The sequence below is a fragment of the Peromyscus californicus genome, unplaced genomic scaffold (assembly GCF_007827085.1).
Source record: "Peromyscus californicus insignis strain IS unplaced genomic scaffold, ASM782708v3 Scaffold_11__1_contigs__length_118956290, whole genome shotgun sequence".
In the NCBI taxonomy this organism is placed as follows: domain Eukaryota; kingdom Metazoa; phylum Chordata; class Mammalia; order Rodentia; family Cricetidae; genus Peromyscus; species Peromyscus californicus.
This window is the reverse complement of record NW_026294402.1, coordinates 1,273,711-1,285,353: the sequence shown is the minus strand read 5'-3', so window position 1 is coordinate 1,285,353 and position 11,643 is coordinate 1,273,711. Positions and strand designations below refer to the sequence as shown.

Here is an 11,643-nt window from a genome sequence, read left to right as displayed (position 1 = left end):
GATGCCGGTAAGCCATGAGCCATGTGGCAAGGTATAGATTAATGGAAATGGATTAATTTAAGCTGTAAGAACAGTTAGCAAGAAGCCTGCCATGGCCATACACTTTGTAACCAATATAAGTCTCTGTGTTTACTTGGTCAGGTCTGAGCAGCTGTGGGACTAGCAGGTGAGAGAGATTTGCCCTGACTGTGGGCCAGGCAGGAAAACTCTAGCTACATGTGAGAGTTATTTTTTTCTTTTTCTTTTATTTATTAAGAAATTTTTTATTCATTTTACACACCAACCACAGATCCCCCCTCTTCCCTCTTCCTGCCACCCAGCCTTCCCCCCAACCCACCCCATCCCTACATTCCCCAACTTGGGGAATGTAGGGATAGAAAAGCAGAGCCTTTTCTATATCAGAATGATAAAGTCTTGTTGTCATTTTGTTTAATTGTTTTTAGCACATGGCTTTGTCAGGAATCAAGGGTAGCTTGTAACTTACTATATAGACTATGATCACTCAAACTTGTGATTCTCTTGTCCTAGGCTATCTGTGCCCTACCCTCATGTGTGTGATGTGGTGTAGCATATGTGAGATAGAAGAATTCATCTCTGCTCTAACACCCTGACTCTGCCAGCCCTATTGATGGGCTAATTACTATGATTTCAAATGCTGCCTCTCCATTGCACTGTGTTTACAGAGTTTGGATCAGCTTCTACACCATTTCTTCTCTTTTTTGAAGCTTTCTGCCAGGGTCAGCCACTGCTTTGTTTAGTGTTGCTTTTTTTTGTTGCTGTTCTTTAGAGACAGGGTTTCTCTGGGTAGCCCTGGTTGTCCTGGAACTTGCTCTGTAGACCAGGCTGGCCTCAAACTCAGAGATCCACCTGCCTCTGCCTCCCAAAAGCTGGGATTAAAAGCATGCACCACCACCACTGGACTTTCGGATGCTCACTAAGTGGATTTCTCTCCTTTCAACTTTTAAATAAAAAAACAATGTGTTGTAAGACATTTTCTCCTTATTTTTGACAGTTTCATGCATATATACAATGTATTATAATTATCTGACTCCTCATTACCTCTGGCATCCTCATCCTTTTCCTCTGAACAAACCTTTCTTTTTCTCACATAGTCCTACAGTTGTTTACCTTAGAGAAAACAACACCCTCCCCCTCCAGCAGCCATTAACAGTGATTAATTAGCTCACCAAGAAGGGAGGGGTCTTATGGGCACCTAATTTTGCTTTATATTACTATTTTTTTTCTTTTTTTTTAAATTTATTTTAATTTATTTTGCAATACATTTCAGTTCTACATATCAGCCACAGATTCCCTTGTTCTCCCCCCCTCCCGTCCCCCTCACCTTCCCCCCAACACCCCCCCCCATTCCCATTTCCTCCAGGGCAAAGCCTTCCCCACAGACTGAGGTCAACCTGGTAGACTCAGTCCAGGTAGGTCTAGTCCCCTCCTCCCAGGCCAAGCCAAACAATCCTGCATAGGCCCCAGGTTTCAAACAGCCAACTCATGCAATGAGCACAAAATCTGGTCCCACTGCCTGGATGCCTCCCAAACAGATCAAGCCAATCAACTGTCTCACCCATTCGGAGGGCCTGATCCAGTGGGGACCCCTCAGCCATTGGTTCATAATTCATGTGTTTCCATTCGTTTGGCTATTTGTCCCTGTGCTTTATCCAACCTTGGTCTCAACAATTCTTGCTCATATAAACCCTCCTCATTCTCGTTGATTGGACTCCCAGAGATCCACCCGGGGCCTAGTCATGGATCTCTGCATCCAGATCCCTCAGTAGTTGGATGAGGTTTCTAGCACAACAATTAGGGTGTTTGGCCATCCCATCACCAGAGTAGGTCAGATCGGGCTGTCTCTCGACCATTGCCAGCAGTCTGTTGTGTGGGTATCTTTATGGATTTCTGTGGGCCTCTCTAGCACTTTGCTTCTTCCTATTCTCATGTGGTCTTCATTTACCATGGTCTCCTATGTTCTGGTGGCGCATTATATTACTATTTTAATTTATAAAATTTATTATAACATATATGTGACAGGCGTACATATATATATATATGTACACATATACATCTCTATATAATTCTGTATGTGTGTAAATACATGAATGCCACAGCACACACATGAAGGTCAGAAGACAATTTGCAGGAGTCTATCCTCTTCTTTCATGTGGGTCCTGTGGATCACACTCAGGTTGTCAGGATTACTGGCAAACCCCTTTATCCACTGAGCCATCTCATTGGCCCTTGTATTTTAAGAGTGTAGTTTTGGTTGCTCTGTTTTACTTTATTGTTTTCTCCTGGAATTCTTTGAAAGCCTTTTTTTTCCATAAAAATATACATATAAATGTGAATAAACTACTTTGCAAAAACTATAAATTTGATATAAATGTGAATAAACTACTTGTGCAAGAAGTACAAACTTGATCTATTTGTAGAGATTGTGCCCTTAGCCTTTGAGACTCAAGCCCTGATAGTACTCCTCAGAACTGTGTAAGAACAGCATTAAGAGCTGCAAGCTGACCGTCAAACATACAACCTATTCTAGAGACTGTTAGCTTTCATGCTTCCTTCTTAAACTAATGAATACTTTGGTTCTTTGTGGGAGTTTAAAATAAAATGATAAAACAAAAGACATTTTAACTAAAATATCTGCAGCCTTATAAAGCAGATCAAATGTCACTGTTGCTCTAAAAACCATTTATTCTTGTAAGTGTTTGGATTACAGTTATAGTTGGGATCATAATTAGAATAATATAACAATTTCATTCAAATAAATATGTTTCTGGATTAAACTTAGGGGAAAAGGATATCAAAATGAATTAATTGTATGTATATTTGCAATATTGTGGCTTCAGCAAAAGCATAAATATTGTGAGCTGAAGGAATGGCCACATAACAAATCCTTCTGAGCCATCCTGGGTGTGTTACTCGTTGACTTGATTTTTGTATTAGAAGGAGGAAGTGTAAAGAACTAGAGTGAAGATAGCATGGACATGCTTTATTAATTAGTTATGTGATTATTAACCATGTTCTACCTCAATACTAAAACACATTTTACAATGATATGAAATAATAAATGGGAGATAAATATTTTCAACATTCTATTCTTAATATTCTTTTTTGCACAAGTTTTGTTATGGAATCTATGGGCCTCTATTCAGAATAATGCATATAAACACATATTACACAAAAATAACAGCATGATAAAGGTTCTCATGGATCCTTAAAAGATTCATTTATGGATATCACTGAAAAAGTTTTGTGATGGAGAAGGATGGAAAAGTATAATTTATGGCAAAGCTAATTTAATAACTACAGTGAAACTTTGAATTTTTTCTGAATCTATTAACAAATGAGGAAAAGATGTTAAAGAAAAGCTAAAAAGCCAGGTACAATTGTGCATACTTGTACTCTCCCAGGTCCTCATGAGGCTACAAGGGGAGTACTTGAGCCCAGACTAGCTTGAGTGATACAGCTATATCCCCATCTCTAAAACAAAGAAAACCAAAACAAAAATTGGCATAAAAAAGAAGGCAATTAATGTATACCTTCTAAATAAAACACAACTAGGTATTCTTGGTTTATTAACTAGCATTAGTAAGTTTTTATGATTAGGCTTTCAGAAGTCTTGTGAGTCATCAGTGAAGCATTCTTCCTAGTCTGCAGTCACCCCTGAGTCTGTATTTTCTGCATGCGGAATGGCACCTCACCACAGAACAATCTATCACAGAGACCCTGGCTGAGCAAGGCTGAAACTTAGCAATCCTGCAGCAGTCTGGGCATTTTTCATCTCCAAAATAAAAACTGCTTTTAACTAACCATTTCTTTTTTTAATTTTCTTTCCTTTTCCAAAGTTGGCTGTAGTAAATTCCCAGCCAAAGGCATGTTGAGCCTTTCAAGCCTGGTCATCTGCAAAGTTCAAGAGACACCTCAGGAGATGAGCATACAATAGATGTGCTCATAAACTCCCTGAAACTCATGTGAGGGAGTTCTTATGCACATCTGATACATAAGTAAAGAATAAAAGTGGAATTCAAGTTCAAGTATGTTTAATTCTCAAAGGCTGTGGCCCTTTTTAGCCTTCTGATGAAAACATATTTGTGAGGGAGGAAAGATATCAAACCCCAAGGAAAGAGACCAGAACTTTTTGTAGGCCTTGAAAACAACAGTATTTAGTAGTATTTTTAGTTTTATTTGTTTTCATTTTACTAGGGAGATTATAGCCATAAAACCTAGGAGCCTTGCAAATGTTTCATGTATATTATTGTCTAATAAAAATGTACAAAGACTGGAAAATCTAATTCTACTGTTAATAAAGTTTGAAAATAGATGCTGCATTTTTATTTCAGATTTATTTTTCTCCCTTGCCAAACTGTCATCTTTGCATACAAAGACAACAAAGAAGCTAACCTGTTTGAATAATCTAGAAATCTCAGCCATGTTTAGAAATAGCTTTGAAAAAGTACTTACTGTAAACTCATAGGAGACAACCTGCATGTCAAAAACTAATATTAACTGAGCTCTTGGCAAGCTCTATGCTGTTTAAAGAACTCATCATGGATTTCTTTTACTTTTCTTAACAAATATTTAATTAAAAAATCATTATTGTCCGCACAAGTAATGACCCGTCCCGCGGGTCAGGTTATTGGGGAGACCCGAGGAGGCACCTCCTGAAAGATCAATGGGGGCGAGAGAGAAAGGAGACCAGGCGCATTAAGGAGACAAGAGTCAGTCTGAGTCGCGTCAAGGTCTCGTTTATTGACTGGGTATTGAGGCTTATAAGCAGGGCTTCAGGCAGGGAGGGGGAGCGGGGGAAGCAAAAGGAGAGAAGAATGGAAAATTCCTAAGGAAGGGTGAGGTCGCTTTGGTCCCAGGCCCCTGCAGCTGGCTGATTAGCAGGTACTCCAGGAAGTTGTACAGCCCGCGGTTAGGCCAGGAACCTGTTTTTTGCAAGGTTTGATAAAGTAAGGAAGGTCACACAAAATTCAAGACACAGCTGTCCGGAGTCAACCTCCAACAGTTCCCCCCCTTTTCTCAAAAATGGACCAAGTCCATTGTGGTCGGGTTGGCTAGGGTCCGAGAGAGTCCCTGTCTTAGGCTACACAGGGAGCTTCCCACGCTCGGCAGCGTGCCATGTTGAGCCGGTCTCGACAACCTCTGTACGCTGTTGTCTCCGGCGTGGGCCCTGTACTATTCCCGTCATTGGGTACCCTCTAGCAGGACCATGGGGACGCTAGGGCCTTAGGACACTGAATCTGGGTCCTTGATGGGGCTCCTGGTCGGTCTCCTTGGAATCTACTCTGTGATAATGAATTGAGACGTGTTGTGGTAAGGCCGAATCAATCTGATTATTGATAAACTGAGTCAACCGCTGAAAGGCTCAGGGACCAAAGGTAATGAGAAGAAGAAAACAATTAAGGGGGCTAGAATGGTAGGTAGCAAGGCAGAGAGCCAGGGGGACCCTTGCAGCCAATTTTCAAACCACCAGTGCTGATCTTCAAACTCCCTTTTTCTTTGGGCTAGCCTTTCCCTTAATTTTTCCATCGATTCCCTGACAATACCAGTAGGGTCGGCATAAAAACAGCATTTTTTTTCTTTAAGGCTGCACTTAATCCCCCCTCCTTTAAAAATAGTAAATCCAGACCTCTTTTGTTTTGTAACACAACCTCAGAGAGCAAGGTTAAAGATTTCTCCAGAGCAGAAATGGATCTTTCTATGGCCTCTAGGTCAGTAGTCATAGCCATTTGTAATTGCATAAGGTGGTTGCTCTGCATGAGGGCAGTAGTTCCTGTACCAATTCCTGCAGTGATGCCCCCAATACCTAACAAGAGGGCAATAGTCATAGACACAGGTTCTCGAGTGTATCTGTCTCTCTGCTCAAAGAATTCCATATCGGAGACTAATTAGACCAGAACATAAGAGTTTTCCCCTTATCAATGGCAAAGCGAGCTTCCCCTTATTCAGTTTTTGCCATCTGCAAGTGTGTCATGGGTTCAGAGGTGGATCTTGGAATTCTAGCATCCTCAGTTTAGTGGTACCCAGACATGAATCATCATTTAGTTAAAACATCAGTGATATAAGAGCCAACAATAATTAGCAGAAGCACAAGGGCCAAAAACCTTATGATGGCTGACAGAGTTCCTTATCCTCAAGGAACTTGGAACTTTATCTCAGGTTCCCTATGACAAGAAATTCCCTTTTGATCTAACATTCTGGGGGGGGCGGGAAACAAGGGCGATGTTTTCTCTTCTATAATTACTTCCTGCTGACATTGGGACGTTGTTGCCAAGGCCCTGGAAAGCCAGAATGTTAGTCAAAGACAAGAGGGAACGTTCTATTGACCAGCTGAAGAGATGGTATGCATATCGGCTGAATTGGTCCATATCAGCTTTCAGCAAGTTCAGGGCTCACAGTCATTTGCAGTAGGTTGTCACCAGCAAATGATGTTAGGATGTATCTGTCAGCCAAGTGGAAACCTGTTGAGATACATATAAACTAGGAACAGGAGTTAAAACTTACGAACTTATTTGGAACTTTTAGACCCATAGTCTTAGTAATTGTAGTATTATCAATTTGCCCTGAAATCCATAGTGTCCTTTCCATCCAGAGAGCCAAGTATAGACTGGACTGAAATTTCCTTGGCCCAATGAAAAGCATCTGTAAGTCTATATTTAGAACCTGTTTATCTTTTTTTAAGAGACTTATTAGCTTTAATTAATTAATCCATTGATCAATCAATTACTAAGCTGAGAAAGCTATAGCTAGTCCAGTCATCAATGTCATCAAAGATCTGAGAAGGATAAACTTTACCTGAGTGCACTTTTAAATCTATTTAAAAAAACAACAACATAGACTATCCATAACCCAGAGTGCCATCATCCCAGGCTCCTATAGTCTTCATAGTGTTGGCAGGACAGGTGTCAGGACAGCATCAGTCTTGGCTGCTGGGCCCATAATGTGAAATTCTCCCTGTTGAGGAGCAACTTGGTAAAACTGACCTTATCTTGTCAGTGTCTCATAGGCCAGATCCCTGGCAGCAGGTGTTGAGTCAGAGTGTCTTGCCCAGTGGTCAGTGTTGTCCGCAATTCAGGTGGCATCTTCTTGTCATTGCTCCATATCTTTTTTGGAGACCTTGGGAGTCATTGCTAGGAGCTGGGGAGCTTGGAGTCTCTGTTTGCTATAGTAAGCTTTTTATCAAATAATATAAATGCCATATTTAACAGATCTTTAACAGGTTTGAGGACCATTATCAATTAAATGTATCTGAGCCAAACAAATCTAGGCCCAATCTTGAAAATATCTCTAAGTTTGGTAACAATAACCAGGCCAATTTGTTCTCCTATAGATATATTAGTCAAATATACCTCTCAGTTTTTTGTTATTAAAATAGAACAGTTTATGCTTTAAACTAGTATCTGAATAGCCAGATGACTAGTATTAACTTGTATTCCTTAACATAAAGGACATGCAAACTCAGACATTCAAAACCAAACATACATGTGGCCACATTTTTCATTCACACCTGTAGAGTAGACAGACATTTTTACAACTATGACCCTTTGGAGTCTCAATGTAACAGCAGAATAGCAAGACAAAGAAATCTGAAACATGTTTCATTTTTTTATATATCTCAAGTCATTTTTTTAAATCATTATTTAAGCCTTTTTATCCTCAGACCTTTATACCTTGCTTTTACGTATTCTAATAACTTGCATTTTACATATTTTTTTAAAAAACATTTTTTTTTATCTTAACCAACAATAATTTGAAACCAATTCTCTTAAATGATGACAAGTATTTGTAACCCATTGAACTCAAATGACCAAAACCCAAGTAAATTTTTATTTTTCCTGTGGAAACAAAAGCATAATTTTCCCAGTATCTTGAACTGGTAATTTAACATTTGTTTGTAAGCAATATCAGGACAGAGAAGGGTTAACAAGAGAAGCTGCTGGCCAGCAGAAGAGACCTTGAAGTTATCACAGTAAAGGAAGGGAAGGGGAGCAGTGGGCATAGAGCATGTCCTTGGCTGTCAGTGTTCCTGAAAAAAAGTTTTTGTTAACTCCTCTGACTAAAGTCAGATTCTCTGCTCAGTGTTCATACAGTTTTTGTCAATTGCAGGCAGTCCCCATTGCCCTGTCCAGAGCTCCTGTCTTTGCCCGCCTGTATGCAAAGCACGCACCCCCACCCTCGTGAGAGCAGCCAGCTGACTGCAGTCCTGATAGCAAGAGAGCTAGGGAGGGACGGAGGTGGCCTTAGTTATGCCTCTCTTTCCTCCTCTTCCTCTAGGAAAATAAGGGAGGTTAGTAGACAGAAACAAATAACATTTACACAGACAATCCAAGAACCGGAACATCAGCACTGAGACGACGGCCTCATTAACAGCCAGCAAGTCCCTCTTACAGTATGCAAGCCACACCTGGCAGGAGCTACCTGTTTATCTCAGTTCAATCGGGGAGTGGGGGTAGGGGACCCAGTTCCCTCTATTGTGGCTCACACATTCTTCCAGTGGGCTAGGCAAAGGTCTATTGGAGAAGAAGGGAACTGTCCCATAGCGTCCGTCACAGTCAAGTCAACAATGAGAACAGTTAACATATTACACATAAGACCAAGGGCACACGGAAGAAAACTTTGCCCCAACGAGACAACCAACCAAGCTCCAAGAACAATGACAGCCTGATGTGCTCTGGCGGGGGTAACCCTCCAGGCTCAATCACATCAAAAACAATCCAGACTCGAGGATCTCTGTCCTTAATCAAACAGACATCAGGGGCTTCCACATCCCTGTCAGTCAGACATGCACCTTTTTTTCTTGGAAGAGAATGAGAGAGTAAAGTAACAATGATCACAATAAAACACACAAAAAACCCCATAAAATGGCTCTGACAAATTCCCGGGACAAAATACAAAGTGGCACTTCCTCCCACTGTGGGGGAAGATACCCAAAGATGCTCCTAAACCAAATGGTCACCTCGGAGGTGGCCTTAGGGCTCTGGGACGTCTCCCTTTGCCGCCAGGTTCACTGTCGGGACACGTCTGTCCCAGTGAGAGCCTGCAAAGTACAAATCGAGCCTGCAAAGTACAAAACAAAAGTAACAAGACAGAGAGACACAGACAAGACAGAGAGCGCTCATACCAGTAGATATCAATAAACCTATGGACCCTTGGGTGTCAGTCAGGGGGAGTTTGAGAGAAAATTCTCTGCAAGGGCTAATAAATGTGAAACACGCCCATCTCCCTCTGCTTCCTTTAAAACATCTCTAATCACACCATAAAAACTAAAAAAGGCGTCGGGGACATTTTCCCGTCTCTGATTAATTTGTTAATATCTTTTCCAACCTTGTTCCAAGTCAGAGGGTGAATTCCTGGTCCATTAATCACTAACCAGGGACATTTCTCCTCCACATATTGGAAGAATTTTATCAAATCCTTTTTCTTTTTTGGTTTTTCAAGACAGGGTTTCTCTGTGTAGCTTTGCGCCTTTCCTGGATCTTGCTCTGTAGACCAGTCTGGCCTCGAACTCACAAAGATCCGCCTGGCTCTGCCTCCTGAGTGCTGGGATTAAAGGCGTGCGCCACCACCGCCTGGCCTCAAATCCTTTTTCTTAACTCTTATTCCTCTCTCCCTAAGATTACCTTTCATCTCCTTTAGAAAAACAGCCTCTTTAGATAAACTTTTGCCCATGATCGGTGGGACGACATACTTACCTCAAGACTCTCCCGCGTTGCACGAGTGATGCGGTCCGGGCGTCTCTACCCTGATCCTCTCCGGGGGCCCCTTCTGTTGTCTGTCGTCCGGCAGGTCACCGTGCCTCGAGCCCCACGTTCGGGCGCCACTTGACCCGTCCCGCGGGCCAGGTTATTGGGGAGACCCGAGGAGGCACCTCCTGAAAGATCAATGGGGGCGAGAGAGAAAGGAGACCAGGCGCATAAGGGAAGACAGAGTCAGTCTGAGTCACGTCAAGGTCTCGTTTATTGACTGGGTATTGAGGCTTATAAGCAGGGCTTCAGGCAGGGAGGGGGAGCGGGGGAAGCAAAAGGAGAGAAGAATGGAAAATTCCTAAGGAAAGGTGAGGTCGCTTTGGTCCCAGGCCCCTGCAGCTGGCTGATTAGCAGGTACTCCAGGAAGTTGTACAGCCCGCGGTTAGGCCAGGAACCTGTTTTTTGCAAGGTTTGATAAAGTAAGGAAGGTCACACAAAATTCAAGACACAGCTATCCGGGGTCGGCCCCCAACAAAGTAACATAAGTCACAGGAATTTTTTTTTTTGTAGCTTAGTCAAAGCACTGAACAGTTCTGTTAAACTTTAAGTCAAAACCACCTAACCAAAATGGGAGTTAGATTCAATGTTAAACCTATTTCCTAGCAGCTAGAGAAATCTTTTTTCATACTGTAGCTTGAACTGTTTTGCTAAGACTGTAGAAGCAAATTATTCAGATAATAATACTACTCAGAAGTTACCCTCCCTGCCAGGCTGGGCTGCTACCATGTTCCCTTGGAGATGCTTAGAATCCTTTCAAGTAGCTTTTCAACAGATCAAAGCCCATGTGTGGTGAGGAAGAACATTATGGTGAGACCACATGGGTAGAGCAAAGCAAGACAAGAGGGAACCGAGAGCAAGGACACATTCCAACAATGTAAAGGCCTTCCATTAAGCCTTACCTCCTGAAGATTCCACTAGCACTACCACACACTGGAGACCAAGCTTTCATACATGGGCTTTTGGGGGATACTCTATATCCCAACTAGAATATATATCACCATGTATGACCTATGTCATCTGAAGAATCAGAATCCATAGCCCTACATAAAAGGCCATTGTCATGTTAAAAGGATCTTGGCATCTTGTTATCCTTTTCAGAGAAAATCATTAATGAGAGTGTCCTAGTGTATCCTGCAAAACAAATTAATTCTTAAGTTTTGAACTCCTGCACTGTAAAGACATTTCTCTTTATTTATTTATTTTTGCTAAAAGAATTTACAAGGAGTGGGGGAGACAAAGCAGTTCAACTGCAGCTGCACTGGCTTCATGTATGAAATGAGCTTGAACTTTCTCAACTAGTGATCACTTGCATTCACAAAAAACAACTTGGGATATTTGATGTCCTCTCAGTTTTACGGATTCCTTAGAAAATGCTGGGCAGACACAGAACCAAAGTTACATTGTATGTTGGTTTAATTGTTTCTGGAATCATTTTGTGTCCCTTATGCACAGGTCTGATTTACTATGAATTTTAGAGATAGCTTTACCTATGTAAGTAAAGGCATCAGACCCTCTTCTGCCTCATAAGAACAACCATGCATGAAACTGTAGGGACATCCTGGGGCTGAGTTAACGGTGGCTATGGTCACAAGGAAAGCAGTGAGAGGTAAGATGGAGAGTGGAGCTGAATGCAAATGGGTCTGCTAGTGACAGAAATCAAGATTAAATGAAGAGAATGAGGTGACAGAAAAGCCACTGGGTAGAGACTCTGGTACATTCCTGAGCAGATTCCTGTAGAAGACCCAGCTTTGGGGTGGGAGAAGTGCAAAGGAGCGTTGTCTAACTTCAAGTGGTGTCAGTTGAAATTCCTGTAGGATGAGTTTGTGGTAACTTCTCTATTGCCGATTCAACATCAAAACAAAAGGATTTCATTTTTAAG

The 11,643-nt window shown here is 41.7% G+C and overlaps 1 long non-coding RNA gene across 1 annotated transcript; it reads right to left on the bottom strand.

Annotated features, from left to right (window-relative positions):
• Positions 1-4,741: 4,741 nt before the first annotated feature.
• On the bottom strand, positions 4,742-10,222 carry LOC128102781 (uncharacterized). The gene is made up of 2 exons (XR_008215542.1): positions 9,711-10,222; positions 4,742-7,173 (listed from the first exon to the last, which is right to left on the bottom strand). It is a non-coding gene; the product is annotated as an uncharacterized LOC128102781 (long non-coding RNA).
• Positions 10,223-11,643: the final 1,421 nt, after the last annotated feature.